This window comes from Amblyomma americanum, chromosome 5 (assembly GCF_052857255.1).
Source record: "Amblyomma americanum isolate KBUSLIRL-KWMA chromosome 5, ASM5285725v1, whole genome shotgun sequence".
In the NCBI taxonomy this organism is placed as follows: domain Eukaryota; kingdom Metazoa; phylum Arthropoda; class Arachnida; order Ixodida; family Ixodidae; genus Amblyomma; species Amblyomma americanum.
The window spans coordinates 158,685,524-158,707,942 of NC_135501.1; the positions used below are offsets into that span (position 1 = coordinate 158,685,524).

Genomic DNA, 22,419 nt, shown 5'->3' on the forward strand with positions numbered 1-22,419 from the left:
CCTTTTATTTTCTTTTGACTAAATTTAGGGATAAGACTGCTTGGAGCCAGACGGGAAGGGGGGACGTCTTGAGGTAGGAGCCCTCCATGGCGCGCCGCACCCATGGTACAGCAGACCGCGCGTGCGGCACAATACGGCGTAGGAGACGAGCACAAGGTGATCAAGGCACAAGTAATCCGGTGGGGGTGGGTTGGGAGTCAGCGACGCGAACACAACACAAATTATACCGCTGCGACAGGACGGCAATGTAGGTAGGTGGAGCAGATTAATCCATGGGCACTGGCAGCAAGAGTGTGGTGGGCCTCCGAAGGTCCCTTTCGCCTATGACCGCAGCAGACGTCCACGCTGCCTCCAAGAACACGCCGCAGTTGTCGGAGGCGCTGAGGAATGCAAAGTGCGTTCTAGAAGTCGCCCATTGCCTTGAACTACGCCGCCGCGAATGCAGACTGGAACAGCTAGCGGCATTATGGAGTAGGGCCGTGAACCTTAGCGTTTTGCTTCCATAAAAATGCTGCCGCCGCGGTTCGAATCCTATCGCAGCGGCTGCGTTTTTATGGAGGCGAAACGCTAAGGCGCCCGTGTACTGTGCGATGTCAGTGCACATTAAAGATCCCCAGGTGGTCGAAATTATTCCGGAGCCGTCCACTACGGCCCCTCTTTCTTCCTTTCTTCTTTCACTCCCTCCTTTATCTCTCCCACTTACGGCGCGGTTCATGTGTCCAACGATATATGAGACAGATACTGCGCCATTTCCTTTCCCAAAAAACCAATTATTATTATTATTATTAGCTGCGCAAAGGACTTGCGATGCGCCGCCGCTGCATCAGTTCCAAAGGGAACTATGTGGGCACGCCAAGGTGCGCGGGAAAGTCACCATAAATCCGTAGCTACGAAGTCCACGACAGCCCAGTGATGAGAGCAAGATGTGACGTTCCTTGTGTGTGCTACGAGGGTCCGCGTTCGACGGCGCGGCGTAGACGGAGCCCCCAGTGGCGGCAAAAGCACTCAAGGGAAAGCAGTTCAGCTGGAAGAGAGGAGATCGGCGACAGCCGGTCCCGTTTTGGAAGCAGCCAGCACACATGTTTCTACTGTATATGGCTGCAAGCAACTTCAGTGGGATTGCTTTCGGGCCTGCCGCCATGGACCGCACGGAGAAGACCCAGGTGACAGCTGCGTCCAATTACCGAGCCATACTCGTTGAGAGTGAACGACCAAAACGAAGGGGTTTAAGCACAACCGGACCCCCTTTCCATAGTGTCGGCACGAGTCGAACGCCGCCGCCGCCGCCACGGGGAGACGGGCGTTATCTTCCCCAATTGCCGTGACCGTGCCGGGGACAAAGGGCCTCGTTTCGGCGGGCCTGGCCCCGTGACAAGACGGCGGGCATCATCACCAACACTCCCGAGCACATCCTAGGACAAGGGACCACTTTCCCGGCCTTCTAGTGACCTCGCGTTCCGGCCTTGAGTGGCGAGTGTCATTTGATGGAGAACGGAGGCCGGTGACCCGCGGGAACCGTCAGCGGGCCACAGACCGTCTACCGCAGCCGACGCTACCTCGACGACAACCTGCTTTCCCTCGGACTTAACACGTGACGGGGACGAGACCATAAGTGCGGTGGTGTGTTTGTGCGCCCAAGTGAAAGCCCTAGGCCCCTCCCACTCCGGCGTGGGCGTCCTCAACCTAGGGAATGTAGGAAATAAAAAGGATATAAAAATCGACAAGGAGTACGGAAAAAGAACGCTCAGGCCGACATCGTTCGCCAAGGGGGCCTTCAGCGCCGAAGCCCGACGGCGTGCAGCTTCTGCCAGCAACCGTTCGAGCTCAACTCCGGAGCCCCTCCATCGTCCCCTTGAAGTCGTCGGCACGTAAGCTCGGACACCCCAGCCTCTGATGTATAATCATAATCATGTATAATTATTGAATATATCTGTTTGTTTAAACTGAGCCATACGGTGTCTCTTTGCCTCTCCGTCCCGTGTGGACCTGCGCATTATGGGGGGGTCGTCACACTGGTGTCAGAAGTGGGGTCTCAAAAGCAAATGTCCTCTGAATGCTGCGACATTCATGACTTCAAAATTGTAATCAAAAGGGAATCACGGGACTGATTGTGGGACTTTTACCCCATTTGAGTGGCTTGAGGCACCGGAGGGCTTGAACGAAAAAAAAAATGTCTGTATCTGAGGGAGCTCCCACTCCACAGCCGTCGCTCGGAGCAAGCATGCTGGCATTAGGAAGCGTCATTCCGACGTTTACGGGAGATAAGACAGGGGTTCCAATCTGCGATTTCTTTTCCATGCTAGAAGAGATTGGGAAAATGGGGGGATGGTCCGATGCTCAAATGCTGGGAATGGCGAGGTGTAAGATGGCAGGAGCTGCTCATGATTTTGCATGGCGAGACGAAAAAGTAAAATCCACAAAATCATTTGCGGAATTTAAGAAGCTCGAGTTTGAGCATTTCGACACTGAACCACGTCACGTGCGGGTACAGATGTTCCGTGACGCCGGACAGATGGTAGGGGAGGACGTGCGAACGTTTGCGTCGCGGCTTCAGCGCCTAGCACGCGATACGTTAAGCAGGGAGGAGGAAGGAGACCAGCTAAAGAAGAAATACGCGGAGGATCTACTTAAAGAGGAAATGACCGCTTTGTTCGTGGCTGGTCTGCAAGACCCCGTGCGCCGGTTCGTGCTCTCGCGCAAGCCGAGCAATTTCGACCAAGCCGTGGCGGCCGCATTGGATGAGGAACGAAATGAGGCGTTAACGACAGCCGCAGCGAGAGTACGCGTCATAGAGAGAGCGGTGCTCAACCCTGAGGTTGCTCTCTTGACAGAGCGTTTAGATCGCTTAGAACAGCTGCTATCTCAGCAGGTGGAACGCCAGGTTGAAGCGCGCGCTCAACAGCGCCCATTCGCTGGAAACCGGGGACCGCCACAAAGCTACAGGCGCGGTATGCGAGATTTTGAAGAAATCGTATGCTTCGCTTGCCAGGGTCGCGGACACATCGCCAGGTTCTGCCAAAACGTGCGCCGTGGGGAGCCACAAAGAGAAGCAGGCGAGACACGCCCTAAGCAAGCCTACAGCGGGGCTCCAGATACCGAGACAAAAAACTAGTTAGTCCTCCCCAGCCTGAGGAGCGTGGGGAGGGAGCAGTAGATGATGAGGTGGTGGTGGTTTGTGTGGCCGACGAGGCATGCCCTGTTGTGCGTTGCAAGTTAAATGGTTGTTGCATGGAATTGTTGATAGATACGGGGTCAAAGGTGACATTGCTTAAGGAGAGCAGTTTTAACACGCTTCGAAGGAAGGGGGACCGCGAGATGTTGGAAGCGTCTGGTGGTATGGCAACCAAATTTGTAGGCATAACGGAGGATCCTCTTGGCATAAGTGGACTCTACCGGTTACACTTCTCTCTCGGCGGAATTGCATTGGAGCACCCCTGCTACGTATGCCCGGACAAGGTGTCTCTGCCAAACGGAGTGTCAGGTATATTAGGGCAGGATTTTTTTAGAAAAGGGAAGGTAGTAGTCTCATTCTATGAGGAAGAGGTTAATGCGGGCGGCTCAAAAGTTCCGTTTTTGAACAGGAGAGGGGCTGAGATTCGCATTACCGATATTGACACCCGTCAATTAGTGGGATCATTGGAGAAGGTATATTCGCGGGTTGCCGTCAGGCTGGTCGATGAGGCGGTCGTCCTTCCTTGGTCGGAGCACATTTTGTACGCGTGTGTGCCTTCAGATGTAGAGAGCGGTGCCGGGGGAGTGCTTGAGCCGGTCGACTCTCTCAGCAATGGCCTCAAGGCAGCCGCGTGCCTCGTGACAGTTAATGACGCCCACAGAGTGCCCCTACGGGTGGTTAACTGTAGCCAGCAGCCACTGAGCCTTCCCAAGAACAAAACATTGGCTTTCTTCACCTCTGCGATAGAGCAACGTGAGCCCACCGATACGGTACTCGCAACTGTAGAGCATGCTAGTCCTTCGGCTGCTCCAAAGGCGTCGTTCGATCTTTCTCACGTAAAATCCAGGGCGAGGGAGGCTCTGGCTGGTTTGCTGAACGACTACTCGGAGGCATTCGCCGCGTCCAACCTGGATTTGGGCTGCTGTGGCGTTATAAAGCACAGGATAGAAACCGGCACTTCATCGCCCGTTTACCAGCGTGCGTACAGGATTCCTTACTCCCAACGTGAGGAGATGGAGCGGCAGGTGCAGGACCTGGTTGATCACGGCATTGTCGAACACTCAGTCACCCTGGGGAGCACCAGCACTATTGGTGGAAAAGCCAGATGGCTCGTATCGATTGGTAGTGGACTACCGCAAACTAAATGCCGTAACTCGCATCGATCCATACCCCATCCCCAATATACAGGAGACGCTTTCTCAGCTGGGCTCTGCCAGGTACTTCACGGTAGTGGACATGGCGGCGGGATTCTGGCAGATAGCAATGGATCCGGCAGATGCCGAGAAAACGGCATTCAACACGCCCTCAGGGCACTATGAATGGAAAAGAATGCCGATGGGTCTGGCCAACAGCCCTGCTGTCTGGCAGAGAACCGCTGATGTTATCCTGGCAGGTCTTCTGGGGAGGCTGTGCATCGTGTATATGGATGACATAATCATATACAGTGACAGTTTTGAGAACCATTTGCGCGATATTGAGCAGGTTTTGGTGCGACTAAGAGGAGCGGGTCTCAAGCTGAAGCCCTCTAAGTGCCAATTTCTCAAAAACGAGGTGAAATACCTCGGGCACGTTATTTCAGCTGACGGCGTGCGACCGGACCCTGAGAAACTAAGGTGTGTCTCGGATTTTCCATCCCCGACTAGCGTCCGCCAGGTCCGGCAGTTTCTCGGCCTGATCGGTTACTACCGAAGGCACATAGAGGAGTTCGCCAAGCTCGCTAAGCCGCTCACCGCCTTATCCGCCAAAAATGTCGCCTTTCGCCGGGACCAAAACGCGGAGGATGCTTTTGGGGCCCTGAAAAGGAAGCTAATGAGTGCACCGCTGTTGCGCCACCCGGATTTTAATTTGCCCTTCGTTATGGCCACAGATGCGTCAAAGTTCGCAGTTGGTGCCGTGCTATCTCAGGTTATCGAGGGCAAAGAACATCCCGTTGCTTTTGCTAGCCGACAGCTGAGCCCCACAGAGCAAAAGTACGGAGCTACGGAAAGGGAGTGCCTCGCCGTTGTCTGGGCAGTAAAGCACTTCAGATGCTACCTTTACGGCCGCAAATTCAAGCTAGTCACAGACTGCCATCCTCTGAAATGGGTGATGAGTGTCAGGGACCCTAGCTCGCGACTCGCTAGATGGAATCTACACCTGCAGGAATACTGCTTTGAAGTGGAGCACAAGTCGGGAAAGACACATCTGAATGCTGATGCACTCAGCCGCACAGCTGCCGTGGCAGCTATAGATGAGTTTGTCCCCGTAGTCGACCCCGCCGAATTACGCACAGAGCAGTGCAAAGATCCTGACCTGAAGCGAATAATCGAAAGCTTAGAGGGCGCACCGTCTCACCCCGAACAGCTAGGTTATTTCATTGGCAAAGACGGCACCCTGTGTCGGCGCACGAGGCCAACCAGGAAAGGGACACCAGAGAAAACCGCTTGGGAGAGAGTCGTCATACCTCGGTCGTGGACAGAAAGGGTTCTTCGCGCGTTTCACGATGCGCCATGCGCCGGTCATTTTGGCGTAGCGAAGACACGCAGGCGTGTGGAGCGTTTGTACTTTTGGAGTGGCATGCGACAGGATGTTAGAGACTACTGTGCGAAGTGTCATTCCTGTCTCGAAAGAAAAACACCCAAGGGACGAAGACCAGCTCCAATTCAGCCGTTCCCTGAGGTTTCGGCTCCCTTCGAGCGGGCAGGTATGGACATAATGGGCCCATTGCCCACGACCACTTCCGGAAACAGGTACATTTTAGTATTTGTCGATCACCTTTCAAAATACGCGGAAGTGGTAGCACTCCCAGATCAGAAGGCAGACACGGTTGCAAGAGCATTTGTCGAACAGATCGTGCTCCGCCATGGACCCCCGAGGCAACTCTTGACAGATCGGGGAACGAACTTCGTGTCGCAGCTAATGAGGAGAGTTTGCGAGCTGCTTAAAATCGCTAAGAAGCAGACAACACCGTACCATCCGGCTTGCAAGGGCGCGGTGGAGCGACTGAACCAAACCGTGGCCGGGTTCCTGTCGCATTTTGTTTCGCGCGACCAGCGGGACTGGGACTTGTGGCTCCCGTATGCAATGTTTGCCTACAATTCCGCAGCACACGAGAGCACGGGCGAATCGCCATTCTTTCTTCTCTACGGCCGAGACCCGGACCAGCCTAGTGAAGTGCCAGAGGGCCCCCGTCGTGTCCCATACGCTTCACTGGACGACTATAAGGTTGAGCTAGAATCGCGCTTGCAAGTGGCGAGGGACATCGCAAAGGAGGCCTTAAAGAAAGCGGCGAAGCGCAGGAAGAAGGTGCACGATCGCAGTGCTAGAGACGCGCCGTTTGATGTGGGGGACAGCGTGTACATTGAAAACTGCCAAAGGCAGATCGGGCTAGCTCGTAAGTTCCAGACGAAGTGGAGAGGACCGTGCGAGGTTGTCGAGAAGCTTTCTCCGGTAAACTTCAGAGTCCGAGACGTGAACCGGCGCTTGATAAGGATACACGCAAATCGCCTCAAGTCGGCACCGGTTCAGTATTCACGAAATGAGGAAAGGGAAAACGCGGATTTTGATGGGGACAGAAGTGAAGCGGAGCGCGCAGATAGTTCGGAAGAAACGCCCTCTCCTGCATTTGTTCGGCAGGCGCCAGAGGTGACGGCCGGAATGCCACCGGATTTACTTCATGCATTGCTAGAAGAAGAAGCGCGCGAGGTTGCCGCGCAGATAACGCCAGGAGAGGCTCCTGCCACGAGCCCTCGCGAGTCTCAAAGCAGACAAAGGGTCACAGACTTACTTGGTATGACTCATGAAGGCCGATATCCGCTGCGAAATCGGAAAGCTAAGTCGGACTAATGGCGTAAACAGAGCGGAGTTGTGAACTGGTTAGAATTGTGTAATGCCACAGCTCATAACATTGCTATGTGCTTATGTGTTAAGATATCGGAGTTGGTAGTTAAACCTTTCTGTCATTAAGTAACACCTTCACAGGAGAGCATGCGGAGCGCATGCAGAACCTGCCCTACTTCCTCTCGTTATCTATATTTTTGTCTGTGCCGTGATCGTGCTAGAAGTGGGAGCTCCTTTGTAACTGTGGTAAATTTATTTCGTCCAGTTTGGACTAGAAAGGAGAGGCTTGGGTGCTGAGTTTCATGTTTATCTGTAAAAAAAGATCAGTGCTGCCCCCGGAGACGCCAGTTATGACAGCTGAGGCAAATGGGGTTGTGCAGTGGTGTTGAGTGCAGCGAAAAGTGTTTTGTCGGACGCACTGTGCGAGGCGATTCAGAAAGAGGAGGGGAGCTGCAAGGACTCAAATGTTCGGAGAACATTCTTCTGGAGGGTGAGCGAGTGTGACGTTCCTTGTGTGTGCTACGAGGGTCCGCGTTCGACGGCGCGGCGTAGACGGAGCCCCCAGTGGCGACAAAAGCACTCAAGGGAAAGCAATTCAGCTGGAAGAGAGGAGATCGGCGACAGCCGGTCTCGTTTTGGAAGCAGCCAGCACACATGTTTCTACTGTATATGGCTGCAAGCAACTTGAGTGGGATTGCTTTCGGGCCTGCCGCCATGGACCGCACGGAGAAGACCCAGGTGACAGCTGCTTCCAATTACCGAGCCATACTCGTTGAGAGTGAACGACCAAAACGAAGGGGTTTAAGCACAACCGGACCCCCTTTCCATAGTGTCGGCACGAGTCGAACGCCGCCGCTGCCGCCGCCGCGGGGAGACGGGCGTTATCTTCCCCAATTGCCGTGACCGTGCCGGGAACAAAGGGCCTCGTTTCGGCGGGCCTGGCACCGTGACAAGATGGCGGGCATCATCATCAACACTCCCGAGCACATCCTAGGACAAGGGACCACTTTCCCGGCCTTCTAGTGACCTCGCGTTCCGGCCTTGAGTGGCGAGTGTCATTTGATGGAGAACGGAGGTCGGTGACCCACGGGAACCGTCAGCGGGCCAGAGACCGTCTACCACAGCCGACGCTACCTCGACGACAACCTTCTTTCCCTCGGACTCAACACGTGACGGGGGCGAGACCATAAGTGCGGTGGTGTGTTTGTGCGCCCAAGTGAAAGCCCTGGGCCCCTCCCACTCCGGCGTGGGCGTCCTCAACCTAGGGAATGTGGGAAATAAGAAGGATATAAAAATCGACAAGGCGTAAGGAAAAAAGAACGCTCAGGACGACATCGTTCGCCAAGGGGGCCTTCAGCGCCGAAGCCCGACGGCGTGCAGCTTCTGCCAGCAACCGTTCGAGCTCAACTCCGGAGCCCCTCCATCGTCCCCTTGAAGTCGTCGGCACGTAAGCTCGGACACCCCAGCCTCTGATGTATAATCATAATCATGTATAATTATTGGATATATCTGTTTGTTTAAACTGAGTCATACGGTGTCTCTTTGCCTCTCCGTCCCGTGTGGACCTGCGCATTATGGGGGGGGGGTCGTCACAAAGAGCTGCCGCGCGCGCTGGGGTTTGCGCGCGAATGGCTAGGGGCTGCGCGAATAAGGATGCGCAAGATGGCTTCCGTCCAGCGAGGAAGCCTGGCGAGCGACGGGAGGCCAGTACGGCACCTTTGCTAGACAGCGGCGCAACGAGGACTGCTGGTTTGGAGATGCCTGCAGGAACCGCCGCACCGTGTTGAAGTTGGAAACACAATAGAAGACGGGCACGTTGGTGACCGCCGCTTCCGGCGGTGCGTTGGAAAAGCAGACCGCCGTCACCTGCCTGCAGCATGGAGCCGACGGCACACGTGCAGGAGAAATGCACGCGCCGAGAGAGATGCGGGGTTAACTGCTTCCTTCGGCTGTTCGAGCGAAACTGTTTGATCTCTCAACACGGCGAGCGCAAGAGCAAATCATTCTCTTCCTGCAGCTTGTGGACGAGGGAGAGAGAGAAAAAAAGAGCAAGCGCTCGATTTTTATTTTTTGTTGAAAAGCATTTGTCCGGAAAGTTATACCCAGCTACCTTTCTTGTTTTTGTTTGTGCTTAAAAAAACGTTTGTAGACTCTTAGCACTGCCCTTTTGCTTGTGTTTCTATGTCCTGCCTCTACGGTCTGGAAACGTTTGATAAATGTACTGGGACTGGGGCCTTCCATCCTTTTTGGGCGCACGATAGGGATGTACGTTGCTTGCTGGGTACTGCTGAGCCAACAAGTCTGCATAGCACGGGGCGTTGCCCCGACATCCGTCATCTTCAGTCATCCGTCATCTTCAAACATAAAGATCAGATAGTAAGGGAACTAGTAGAGGCATATCACATTGACAAGGGGGGTGCAGCAGGCATTAGCAAGCCCTCATTATCACTGGCTAACCGCGAAATCACCTGTTTGGAGCATGCATTTGCAGAAAGGTAGATTTAAGATGTTCAGTGATGACGCAGTGTTTCTTGAATGTTTTTTGTCCTGTTTAGTGTTTGGAGGGAATAGTATATGTAGGCACGTGCGTAATAAATCACCAGTTGAAAGTCAGCGCTCGTGTCGGGTTTGTACCGTCCTCGTGTTTATTCGCGCTGTTTTACCATGGATTACTCGAGACTTAGCGGAGGATGATGCTCAGGAGGAAAGTGGCAGTGCGGCGCCCATCGAATCAACAGCTGAACAAGCAAATGAAGCCACGCCACCAACGGAGAAGGAAACTGCAGCAGCAGCAGCCGAGTCGGCGGACGGGACTAATCGACCACAGCAATGACACAGTGCGAGTGATTGCCCTCGTGAAAAACGCGACCTCGGGCGAAGTGCGGAAAACGAGCAAAGAAACAGTGAGCACGTTCACGATAACAATTGTGATAGCTGGGAAAGTGACGACGAAGAATTCTTCGACGCGGAAGATTCCCCGAAAACTAGTGAGACTGTGCTAGAGACAGCCGTGATGGACGTATACGGAGCACTAGACCTCGCCGCGCGCTCATGCGAAGCCTCAACAGTACGATTTTATTTATTATTAGCGGAAAATGAACACGGATACCTTGTGTGATGTATGTGATGCGCCTGAAAGCGGACGGTGTTATAGTGTGAAACTGTGTTTTTGTATTGTGGTTACGACGTGCATTTTTTATTGGATTGCAACGGATGCTGGTGATCTGTTATTAGTGACGGAAAATGAGCGAGGACCCCTTAAAAATCGGGAACGCACGCCCTAACCGGGCAAGGCTGACCAGCTTGCCACTGGGAGGCAAGTCGAGGCACGACCCGCCAGACGATCCGAACGAGAGCCGGCCAAGCCAGCGAGTCGTAGAAGTACGCGTCACCGCGTACGATGAGCGTGTACCCCGTCCCTATCTTGTAAATGGTCTATGTTTGGTTCACCCGCAAAAAAGATCGTGGATGTCTTTGCCGAGGCACGACCCGCCAGGTACTGCGTCCTCGGTCGAGTAGGCAACCGAAGGTGTTAGCCCTGACCCCGACAGGGCTGCCGTCGCTGCGTTCCCGACCCCCACTCATAAGGTGATAAGCGTGCTGTGCGCCGTTTTTGTCCGCCTATTACCGAAGTCTTTTGCGAGACTTCTCCCGACTGGCCGAGCTTCTAACTCGCTTGACAAAGGACAAGAAACCTTTCATCTGGGCCCAAGAACAGAAGAGGCCTTCGACGACCTCAGGAACCGCCTCAAAACTACGCCCATTCTTGGCCACTTCGACGAGGAGGCGGACACGGAACTACACACCGATGCCAGCAACGTCGGCCTGGGTTCCGTCCTCATTCAGTGGCGAGATGGTGTTGAGCGCGCGCTTGCTTATGCAAGCCGCACGTTGTCGCGATCTGAAGCGAATTATTCTACCACGGAAAAGGAATGCCTTGCTGTCGCTTGGGTGGTAACGAAATTTCGCCCATACCACTGTGGTCACCCATCTCGAGTCGTGAGCGATCACCACTCGCTTTTCTGGCTCGCGAACCGTAAAGACACTTAGGGGAGGCTAGCGCGTTGGAGCCTCCGGTTGCAGGAATTCGATGTTACCATCGTGTACAAGTCTGGCAACAAACACAGCGACGCAGACTGCCTGTCCCGTGCTCCTCTCCCGTACATTATTGCTGACGCAGAAGACGATCCCGCTTTTATTTGCGTTTTAACCACGTCCGTCCTTGCTCAACAACAGCGAGATGACGCCGAGCTACGACCCCCATAGAATACCTCAAAGGCCGCACCTCGTCGCCGCCCCGCTTCTTCACACACGGGCTATTGTCGTTCTGCTTGCGGGTGGCATCCTCTACAAGATAAACTACGGCACCACGGACACTCCGTATCTGGTCGTGGTCCCAACGGTGCTTCGAGACGAAGTTCATCGCGCATGCCATGACGAGTGTTCTTCCGGTCACCACGGCTTTTCTCGCACGTTAGCGCGGACACGGCAGAAGTATTACTGGCCCCGGCTTGCTACAGTGGTCCAGCACTATGTCAGGCCTTGCCGCGAGTGCCAGCGTCGGAAGACACCTCCTGTGAAGCCGGCCGGCCTACTGAAGCCCATTGTTCTGCCTCGAATCCCTTTCCACCAGGTCGGCATGGACTTTCTAGGACCATTTCCGACATCATCATTGGGCAACCGGTACATTATAGTTGCCAACAACTACCTTACCTGGTATTGTGAGACGAAACCCCTTCCCTGCTGCACCGCTGCCAAAATTGCTAACTTTCTCATCTTTAGCCTTGTCCTCCGTCACAGTGCCCCTGCGGTCGTTTGGTAGAGGCACGGCTTTTACATCAGCCCTTACTCAGGAAGTTATGCGTCTCAGTGGCGCCAGTCACCGTCGAACCACTGCCTGCCATCCTCAAGCAAGCGGCTCAGTAAAACCATTGCCGACATGCTTTCTATGTACGTCGACACCGACCATAAGAACTGGGATCAGATCCTGCCTTACGTCAAGTTCGCCTATAATAGTGCTTTTCAAGAGACGACGCGCTTCACGCCGTTCCGTTTGGTGCACGGTCGCGAACCCACGACTATGCTAAGCGCAGTGTTACTGCCAGATGTTGCACGTCCCTCCGTCGCTGAAGACTTCGTTCGGCACGCAGAAGCCGCCCGCCAGCTAGCTAGATAGCAAACCCTTACCCAGCAGGAAAGCGATGCTCAACGCTACAACCTTCATCATCGGGCGGTGCTTAACCCCACTGGCTATCAAGTTTTATGTTCAGACCCCAATCCGTCTGCGAGGTCGCTCCGAGGAGCTTCTGTGCCGCTACTTCGGCCCCTACGAGGTAGTTTTTAGCATACCGGTATACGACTCCGGTATGCAAAAAAGGTCTATTGACTACGAAGTGCTCCCGCAAGAGTCTGTTCGCTCCACCAGGCGGCAGGCGGCATCCAAAATCTTCCACGTTGCCAGGATGAAGCCCAGCCACGCCCGCTAGGAATTATTCTTCCAAGTCCAGCGCCGCAGACTCTATTCCGGCTTCCCGTGATTCTGCGGCATCGGGGCGATGCCATTTGCAAGAGGAGGGGCAATGCCACACTGTTAGCCATTTACTGGCTCCGCCATGCTGTGTGAGAGCACCGGCTGGTCTTCGTTGTCTTCCCCGGCTCGTGCGTTGGTTCGCTCAGTGTGTCTGCTCTGCTAGTCCTGGTGTGCCCTTCTGCCCTTTCTGCCGGCTTCCGGTGACAATACTTTTCCCTAGTTTAACCGGGCTGACAATTCAAAACCGCCGGATCCCAATCCGTGATCGCGTACGCTACCGACCACGGCGGGCCTTGCTCTTCGGGAAACAAATGAACGACACTCTGGCTGACACAAACAAGTCATTTATTGCTGCAACAACAACGCCAGCTAGCAACAAAATACACTGAGGAATTGTGGTCGTGCTACTCACCGGCACGGTTACGAGCGAACGTTCTGCCACGCTAGGGCAAGGGAGATACCTCACGGCCGGACGGGACGAGATGCGGGAGAACGTTCTCCTACGAGGCCTCGCCCCGCTGGCGAAGAGTTGAGCGCCGCGCCGGACAGTTCGTGCGCAACGACGGTTCCCCAGCCGGAGAGACTCGTCTCCCACGCGTGCACGCGCAGCAATCACGCCGTACGTGGCTCTTGTGCAGCTGCGGCGCCAGCGCCCTCTCTTGTTAATGTAACTAGGGAAGACACATCGTGGGGAAGAAAACCACAGGGGACGACGCAAGGCAAGGTCCCCCCCCCCCCCCACCCCAAGCCTTAAATAGACCCACGCGCCTGACAGTACATGCTATGGAGAAGTCTCCTGATCTTCATGTCCTTGAGGCAGGTCTTGCAGCATAGGGTACACCATCAGCGTCCACGCAGACTTGCAGACTTTCGCGGTGTTCCGAAGGCGGTGTGAAGGTCTCCGCTGGGACGACTCGCATGGGCCATGGTCTCCGTATCGACAGGTCCACGATGAGAAGGCCGGTTGAAAACTGCAGGCCAGGATTCTGCAGCAGTCGCCAGAGATTTTTGACGTGTTCTGTTATGAACTTAATGATCTCCAATTGACTTCAGAGCATCCCACTAATAAAAGGCTCAGGTTTTCATGCATGGAACTGACAATTTCTAACAACCATATTTGTTGGGCATACTCGCCGCGGTCCAAGAAGAGCCTTCTCTCTTTCCAGTCGGCTCACTTCAAGATTGTTAAGCGCGGTATTGCCAAGGCATGCCTAAGAGCCGCACTGCAAAGATCATGTGTGCATCCAACAAAAGCCAGTTTCTGCTCACAGGTGAATAGGCTATTGCAGCGGGATACCCCAAGAAAATTGCGTCCAGTGTTGCCGAGTCCTTGCTTGCTGAATGTAGTCTGCGAAAGAACAAGCGCACCGATGCGGGTCAGACAGAGAAAAAGAAAACAGCGTGCATCCCGTATGTGCACAAAGTTTCGCTCCCTCTAAAGAAAATAGTGCGCAAAGGAGGCATCAGGCTGTTTCTTTCAGCCAGGAATAAACTTAGCGGATTGTGCAAACGTGTGAACGAGGATGGAAGCAGAAAAAATGGCTGGCAGAAGAAGCATAAGGGGAAGTTTGTCAGCTGTCATGTTAATTGGTGTTGTTTACGAGATCCCGACCTCATGTGGCAATTTCTACATCGGTGAGACGGGACGCTGCATAAACGATCTACTACGTGAAGACGCAAAAGATATAGAGAACACGCGGAAACCATCTTGCATTGCATTGCGCAGAGTGACAATATAGCGAAGCGCATCTCAATCCGACCACTATATATCATCACCCGATATAAAGATGAGACCTCGACGCTCATTTCGGAGGCCTGCCATATACAAAAGCTAGGTAACACCTTTATCAGGAGCCCGCAGATAAATCTATTCCCTAATGAACATGCGTATCTTAATCAGTGACGCGGCTTGTTTTAAAACGGGTTGTGTGGTTGTGCGGTATCTTATTCTCATGTTTTCTTGTGTTTTACTCATGACATTTCCTTTATAAGACGCCGGTAGGACGTTCAATTCCTGGCAGAACAGTACCTGGCGAGCACACTGCGCAGAGCGGAGCCGGCAGGGCCTAGCACCGAGCAGAAGAGGACGAAGTCCGGCGCGCGACAAAGGTCGCAGACAGACCGCACGGGGGAGCCGGTAGCGTGATGGCTAAACTAAGTGCGGCATTGCCCCTCCCCTCTGGAAAGGCATCGACTCGATGCCTGACAGTGAGGGGGAGCCACGTGTTGGTGTTAATAGAATCCCAGGCACCGAACGTGGTGAGAGTTGTCCTAGCGGGCATGGTATGGCTTGAGTCTTGCGACGTGCACAATTTCGGATGTCGGCGGGCGTATGGAAGAACGAACACTCCCTTGCGGGCGCACTTCATACGTAACGTCGCTGAGTTGGCGGAGTACCTCGTAGGGGCTGAAGTAACGGCGCAAAAGCTTCTCGGAGCGACCGCGCAGACGGATGGGGCTCCAAACCCCCACTTGATCGCCAGGCTGGAAAATGACTTCGCGGTGACGGAGGTTATAGCGGTGAGCATCGACTTCTTGCCGCACGCAGGTTCGTTGCCGAGCCAGCCGGCGGGCAGCCTCTGCATGGCGAACGAATGCATCAGCGTCGGCAACGGATGGGCGGGCAATATCGGGCAACAACATCGTGTCCAACATAGTCACGACTTCACGACCGTGTACCAAACGAAATGGCGTGAACCCCGTCGTCTCTTGAAGGGCAGTATTGTAGGCAAACGTGACGTACGGAAGGATTTCGTCCCAGTTCTTATGGTCGTCGTCGACGTACATAGAAGTCATATCAGCGATAGTCTTATTGAGGCGCTCGGTTAGGCCGTTGGTTTGAGGATGGTAAGCTGAGGTCTTACGACGACTTGTGCCACTGAGCCGCATAACTTCCTGAGTAAGCGTGGACGTGAACGCTGTGCCTCGGTCAGTTAAAACAACATAAGGGGCGCCATAGCGGAGGACTATGCTGATGATGAAAAAGTCAGCAATTTCAGCAGCAGTGGCGCGGGGAAGGGCTTTAGTCTCACAATACCGGGTGAGGTAGTCGGTGGCAACCACAATATACCGGTTACTAAATGATGACGTGGGAAATGGGCCCAGTAAGTCCATGCCGACTTGGTGGAAAGGAATTCTCGGCGGAGCAATGGGTTGGAGCAAGCCAGCCGGCTTGAAAGGTGGTTTCTTCCGACGTTGACACTCGCGGCAAGTACGTACATAACGCTTGACAGTCGCAGAAAGCCTGGGCCAGTAATAACGGTGACGAACTCGTGCCATCGTTCGAGAAAACCCGAGGTGGCCGGAAGGAAGCTCGTCGTGGCATGCCTGCAAAACGTCAGTGCGGAGCGCCGTTGGAACCACGAGCAGGTAACCAGAGTCCGTCGGGGCGTAATTCCGTTTGTAGAGGACGCCATCTCGCAAGCAAAACGACGACAAGCCACGCGCGAATAGACGAGGCGGTAACGAGGCGGTACCCTCAAGATAATTGATGAGTGGCCGCAATTCCGTGTCGTCCCTCTGATGTTGAGCGAGGTCGGACGTGGTCAGAGCACCAATAAAGAGGGGGTCATCTTCGAGGTCATCAGAGCTGGACGGGATAGGAGCACGGGACAAGCAGTCTGCATCGCTGTGTTTGTTGCCCGACTTGTAGACAACTGTTACATCAAATTCTTGCAAGCGAAGGCTCCAACGAGCTAGCCGGCCCGAGGGGTCTTTAAGATTCGCGAGCCAGCACAGTGAGTGGTGGTCACTCACGACCCGAAACGGGCGACCATACAAGTAGGGCCGGAACTTCGTTATCGCCCACACAACAGCTAGGCACTCCTTTTCAGTGGTTGAGTAATAGGCCTCGGACCGAGACAGCGTGTGGCTGCCGTAAGCAATCACACGCTCAACACCATCTTGCCACTGGACGAGGACTGCACCGAGGCCAATGTTGCTGGCATCGGTGTGAAGTTCTGTATCCGCCTCCTCGTCAAAATGGGCAAGAATGGGCGTTGTTTGTAGGCGTTTGCGGAGCTTTTCGAAGGTGTCCTGCTGTTCCTGTGCCCAGACGAAAGGCTGATCGTCTTTTGTCAGCCGTGTGAGAAGCTCAGCCAGCCTGGAGAAGTCTTGCACGAGGCGTCGGTAATATGCGCAGAGGCCAAGAAACCGGCGCACAGCTCGCTTATCAGTGGGAGTCGGGAACGCAGCTACAGCAGCCGTCTTGTCGGGGTCGGGGCTGACACCCTCAGGTGTCACAACATGGCCCAAAAACTTAAGCCGTTGGTACGCGAAGTGGCATTTTTCGGGTTTTAGAGATAGACCGGCTGATCGGATGGCCGTCAATACTGCACTCAAGCGTTTGAGATGTTCTTCGTAGGTCGCAGCGAAAATAACCACATCATCAAGATAGACGAGACACGACTGCCATTTGAGGCCAACCAGGACAGTGTCCATCATTCTTTGAAAGGTGGCAGGAGCGGTACACAGGCCAAAGGGGAGCACCTTGAACTCGTACAAACCGTCAGGCGTTATGAACGCGGTCTTTTCACGGTCACGTTCATCGACTTCGATCTGCCAGTACCCACTGCGTAGATCAAGAGAGGGAAAGTATCGGGCATGACGCAGGCGATCGAACGAGTCATCAATTCGGGGCAACGGATAAACGTCTTTTTTAGTAATCTTGTTGAGGCGACGATAGTCGACGCAGAATCGGAGAGTGCCATCCTTCTTGGCGACCAGCACAACGGGCGAAGCCCACGGGCTTGTTGACGGCTGGATAACCTCGTCGCGGAGCATTTCCTCAACCTGCCTCCGAATCACCTCCCGTTCTCTCGCAGACACTCGATAGGGGTGGGGTGGTGTTGTATAGGCCTCTCGCCTTCATCCACTACAATGCGGTGTTTAGCGACCGATGTTTGTCGAACTTTAGAAGTGGTCGCAAAGCAGTCACGAAAAGAGTCGAGGATCATGTGGAGGCGGTGTTTCTGATCGGCGGTTAGGTCGGGGTTCACGTCAGTCATAACGGGGGCGTCAGACGTCCATGCATGGGTATCGTTGAGGGAGCAGGCGTAGTGGGAGACTGAGTCACTAATTTCATCGAAATAGGCTATGGCGGTTGCTTGCGGCAAGTGGCGGTATTCGGCGCTAAAGTTCGTAACAAAAAGCTGCGTTCGCATTCCGCGGAGGGAAGTAACACCCCGCGCAACGCAGACTTGTTGACTCAGCAGTAACGACAGGTTACCTTCCGCAACCCCGTGAGGAGTGCGTGGGTTGGAGCATTCCACCGTAATAAACAAACTGGAGCGTGGTGGTAGCGTGACATTATCATCAAACACGCGAAAAACAGGCCTGTCGGGCTCGCTGCTGTCGGCTATGGCACAATGAGGTGAGAACGTCACGACAAGTTCGCGGAGGTTGATTATCGCACCGTGTTCCCGAAGAAAATCTAACCCGAGGATGAGGTCCTTCGAGCAATGAGCCAACACAGCGAAGCAGGCAGTGAAGGTGACACCACGAATCTCCATTCTAGCGGTGCAGACGCCAAGCGGTGTCACCAGATGGCCTCCAGCTGTCCGGATGTGTGTTCCAGGCCAAGGTGTCAGTACTTTCCTCAGGACAAGCGTCAGACCACGACTCATGACGGAGAAATCGGCGCCGGTATCTACGAGAGCAGTCACGCGGCGGCCATCAACGATGACCGAGATTTCAGCCGAAGCTTGGTCACCGTCAGAAAAACGCTGTGTGAGGGAGGTCGGACTAGGGGATCGTTCACGCGGTCGGGTTGGGGCGTCAAGCGGAGGCGTCTCCGTTCGTCGAAAAGTCGTCGGACTTAAGGGTCGTTCAGATTGTCCAATTGAGGCTTCAAGCGAAGAAGGCGTCTCTGGGCGTCGAAAGGTCGTCGCGGCGTGGGGTCGGAGGTCGGGTCGCATGCTAACGTCGGTGAGCGGAGGATGTTCGTCATTATGTCCGGTGACGGCGGCCCTACCTCCGGGGGTCGCCGTCCTCAGTTTTCCCGGCGCGGGCTGGAGGACTGCCGGACGTAGGACTGGCGAACTGGTGAAGAAAACCGTCGAGGCGACGGTGACCTGGACTGACGTTGGGCAGTGGGTACAGGTGGGACGTTGGCCGCTAGGTACTGATCGATCTCGCGGGGTCGTTCACCATAGCGCGGCAGGGGTGCGTCGGGCGAAAAGCCGCGCAGGCCAATCCGGCGGTACGGGCAGTGACGACGGATGTGGCCTGCTTCGCCGCAATGGAAGCACAGGGGCCTGTTGTTCGGCGTTCGCCACATGTTTGCCTTCGTGACGGGTGGGCGGTCGTCTGTCAGCGCTGTCGTATGCGGGAATCGGTGGGACGGCACGGTAGGGGCAGGAGTGTAGAACGCCGGCGGTGGTGGCGCAGGACTTCGCAATGTCTCGCTGTATGTCATCACATAGGGCGCTGGCGGTGGCGGCGGTGGAGTGGGCTGCACCGTGCGGCGTATCTCGTCACGGACAGCCTCCGAGATGGCGGTGACACTAGGAGGCTGCTCTACAGAGCGAAGCTTCTGCAGCTCTTCGCGAACGATGCTCCTGATGAGCTCTCGGAGGGAGGTGTTCTCATCCCCGGGCCTCGGCATGTGGCACTCCACAGCAGTGATGTTTGAGGAACGGCCGTAGTGCGCAAACCGCTGCTGCAGGGCGCGCTCCATGCCTGCCGCCTCCTTTGCAAAATCGGCGACTGTAGCCGGAGGATCGCGCACGAGCCCAGCGAACAATTGCTCCTTGACGCCCCGCATCAAATGGCGCACCTTCTTGGCTTCCGACATCGAAGGATCAGCGCGGTTGAAAAGCCGGGTCATGTCCTCCACGAACATCGCCACGCTCTCGTTTGGCTGCTGCGCTCTCGATTGCAGGGAATATTCAGCACGCTCCCTCCGCTCGTTGCTGCTGAACGTATCCAGCAACTGGCGCCGGAAGTCTTGCCAGGTGTGGATGGCGGACTCGTGGTTTTCGAACCACGTCTTGGCGGCGTCCTGGAGGGCAAAGTAGACGTTCCGAAGCTTGCGGTCCTCGTCCCACAGATTAAATTCAGAGACCCTGTCATACCCGTCCAACCAGTCCTCCACATCTTCAAACTTGTCACCATGAAACGGCGCGGGCGTCCGAGGCGAATGAAGGAGCAGCGGTGGCGAACTCACAGTTTGCTGGAAGGTCTGGCTGGCCACCGTAGAGGTCATCTTGCGGGATGGCGCGGCGAGGGGATTGTACTCGGGAGCTAAGCCTTTCTAGCGGCGGCTTGACTTGTGGACAGGTGTCGTGTCCAGGGGGTGTGTGGCTGAGCGCTGGAGGTTCCTGGGACCTCTTCGTACATAGATCTTACCCAGCAGCTGCACCAAAAATGTCACGGACGCCGGTAGGACGTTCAATTCCTGGCAGAACAGTACCTGGCGAGCACACTGCGCAGAGCGTAGCCGGCAGGGCCTAGCACCGAGCAGAAGAGGACGAAGTCCGGCGCGCGACAAAGGTCGAAGACAGACCGCACGGGGGAGCCGGTAGCGTGATGGCTAAACTAAGTGCGGCAATATGCTGCCTCACCTGCAGCAATAAACCGTTTGGTTGTTAGTCAGCACTGGTGTTTGTTCTTCTCTAGCCTCGTCTTTCATAGCGCTGTTTTTTATCCAGTTCTACCAGCCCGTATTTGACCTCTTCTGTCACTCTCTGGCCTCGCGACGACTGCTTTACATATAGTGTAGTGAAGCTTTTCGCTTCAAAAATGGTGGTAGATTTGCGTAGTTAGGCCAAATGGAAATTACGTGCGCTAGCAGTTCGGTTTTCACTTCGCTTTTGGTGTTCAGATCCAGTGTTCACTGTGCGGCGCTCAGCTCTTCGCCAGCGGGGCGAGGCCTCGTAGGAGAGAGAACGTTCTCCCGTGTCTCGTCCCGTCCGGCGTCGGAGTTTTCCCTTGCCCTAGCGTGGGTGAACGTTTGCTCGTAACCGTGCTGGTGAGTCGCACGACCTCGATTGCTTAGTGCATTTTGTTGCTAGTTGGCGTTATTTTTGTAGCGTGCAATAAATTCCTTGTTCGCGTCAGCAAGAGTGTCGCTTCCTTGCTTCCCTCAGATCAAGGCTCGCCGTGATCGGTAACCTACGCGATCACGGGGTGGGGTCCGGCGGTCTTTGAATTGTGTCAGCCGCGGTTAAACAGAATTAATTGCTCTTATATGATGCGAGTTATTGGCATTTTAAATAAAAAAATAGCTATATTTTTTTCGCGTGCACTTTTGACGGCAATTTGCGCGGTCACAAGAGGAGATATAACTGAATTCACAGATTTCGCAAAATCCATTGCGCATGCGAACGCTTACCGGAAGCAGCAAGGCCGCCATCTTATCTGCTACGACGCAGGGAGGGGTGACCATAGGGGCGACGCTGTACGGGTCGCTCGAACGTTTAAGGCGAAAGCCTTTCTTGCCTCATCAGTGTGCGCAGGACCTGTCCGCAGAAAACGCGCATAAGTGTTCGCTCCACCTGTCAATCGAATAAATGATAATAATAATAATTGGTTTTTGGGGAAAGAAAATGGCGCTGTATCTGTCTCATATATCGTTGGACACCTGAACTGCGCCGTAAGGGAAGGGATAAAGGAGGGAGTGACAAGAAAGGTAGAGGAGCTGTAGTGGAGGGCTCCGGAATAATTTCGACCACCTTGGGACCTTTAACGTGCACTGACATCGCACAGCACACGGGCGCCTTAGCGTTTCGCCTCCATCGAGGCGCAGCCGCCTCGGTCGGGTTCGAGCCCGGGAACTTCGGATCAGTAGCCGAGCGCCCTAACCACTGAGCCACCGCGGCGGGTCTTAATCGAATAAAATGAAAGAAAAAGATGTTCCCACGAGGATGGGATTCGAGCCCACGCGGGCATAGCCCAATGGATCAGCAATCCATCGCCTTAACCACTCGGCCACCTGGCCCGGCGAAACAAGGCTGTTTTAGAAGGCATATGTCGTAACTTGAAACCGGATATAACGAACAAATCAGACATATCGAAGGTGTAGTATGTCGTAACTTGAAACCGAATATAACTTGATGCCCCTAAGGTGACTTAAGTGCTCCCCTGAATTTTGGGCTTAAGTTGTTGCAGGTTGTTCCGTAGTACCTGGGTTTGAACCAGACCACAGCGGCCGCGTTTCGATGGAGAATGCAAAAGGCGCCTGTGTTCTGCGCCATGTCAGTGCACGTTAAAAATCCCCAGGTGGTCGAAATTATTCCGGGGCCCTCCACTAAGGCACCTCTTTCTTCCTTTCTTCTTTCACTCCCTCCTTTATTCCTTCCCTCATGGCGCGGTTCAGGTGTCCGCCGAGATGCGAGACAGATACTGCGCCATTTCCATTGCCTAAAAAAGAACTTTCAACTTTTTCTGTTGCAGGTGGCTATCAAAACGCGCTTGTCTCTCACTTTACCAAGATTTGACTGAAAAGCATTGCTATACGCATGCCGATGCACTCGTTCTCACGTGTTTTGGTGATGTTTACCTTTCTTGAGATTTTCCTGGCTATTGTCGGTGTCAATGCAGGCAGTCGTTCATGTCACGAAACTTTTGAATTTTTTCCTTGGGGCTTGTTGCACGCGTTTTGTTTTCAGACTTATTTTTTTTTGTGTGGAAACGAACAAATGTACTCAATAGGCTCATTTTCCTCCTCATGTTTTACTGAATTATCTGTCATATCCTCCTGAACGAACCCACACTGAAGCAGGGATAATCGGATAAACATGCACGATTGCGGTCATGCTTCGCATATCGAAATCTGCGCATCAGTCACACACAGTTCTCGTTAAGCTGTTTTCATTTTGTTGCGACAAGGGCATGCAGCATGCTAACAGATGCATTCCATCTGCGTATTCTAATGAAGCGGCATAGTTTCATGTCCTGC

The 22,419-nt window shown here is 54.3% G+C and overlaps 1 non-coding gene across 1 annotated transcript; it reads right to left on the reverse strand.

The window, feature by feature from the left end:
* Positions 1-21,372: 21,372 nt before the first annotated feature.
* TRNAS-GCU (transfer RNA serine (anticodon GCU)) lies at positions 21,373-21,459 on the reverse strand. The gene has a single exon. It is a non-coding gene; the product is annotated as a tRNA-Ser (tRNA).
* Between the last annotated feature and the right edge of the window lie 960 nt (positions 21,460-22,419).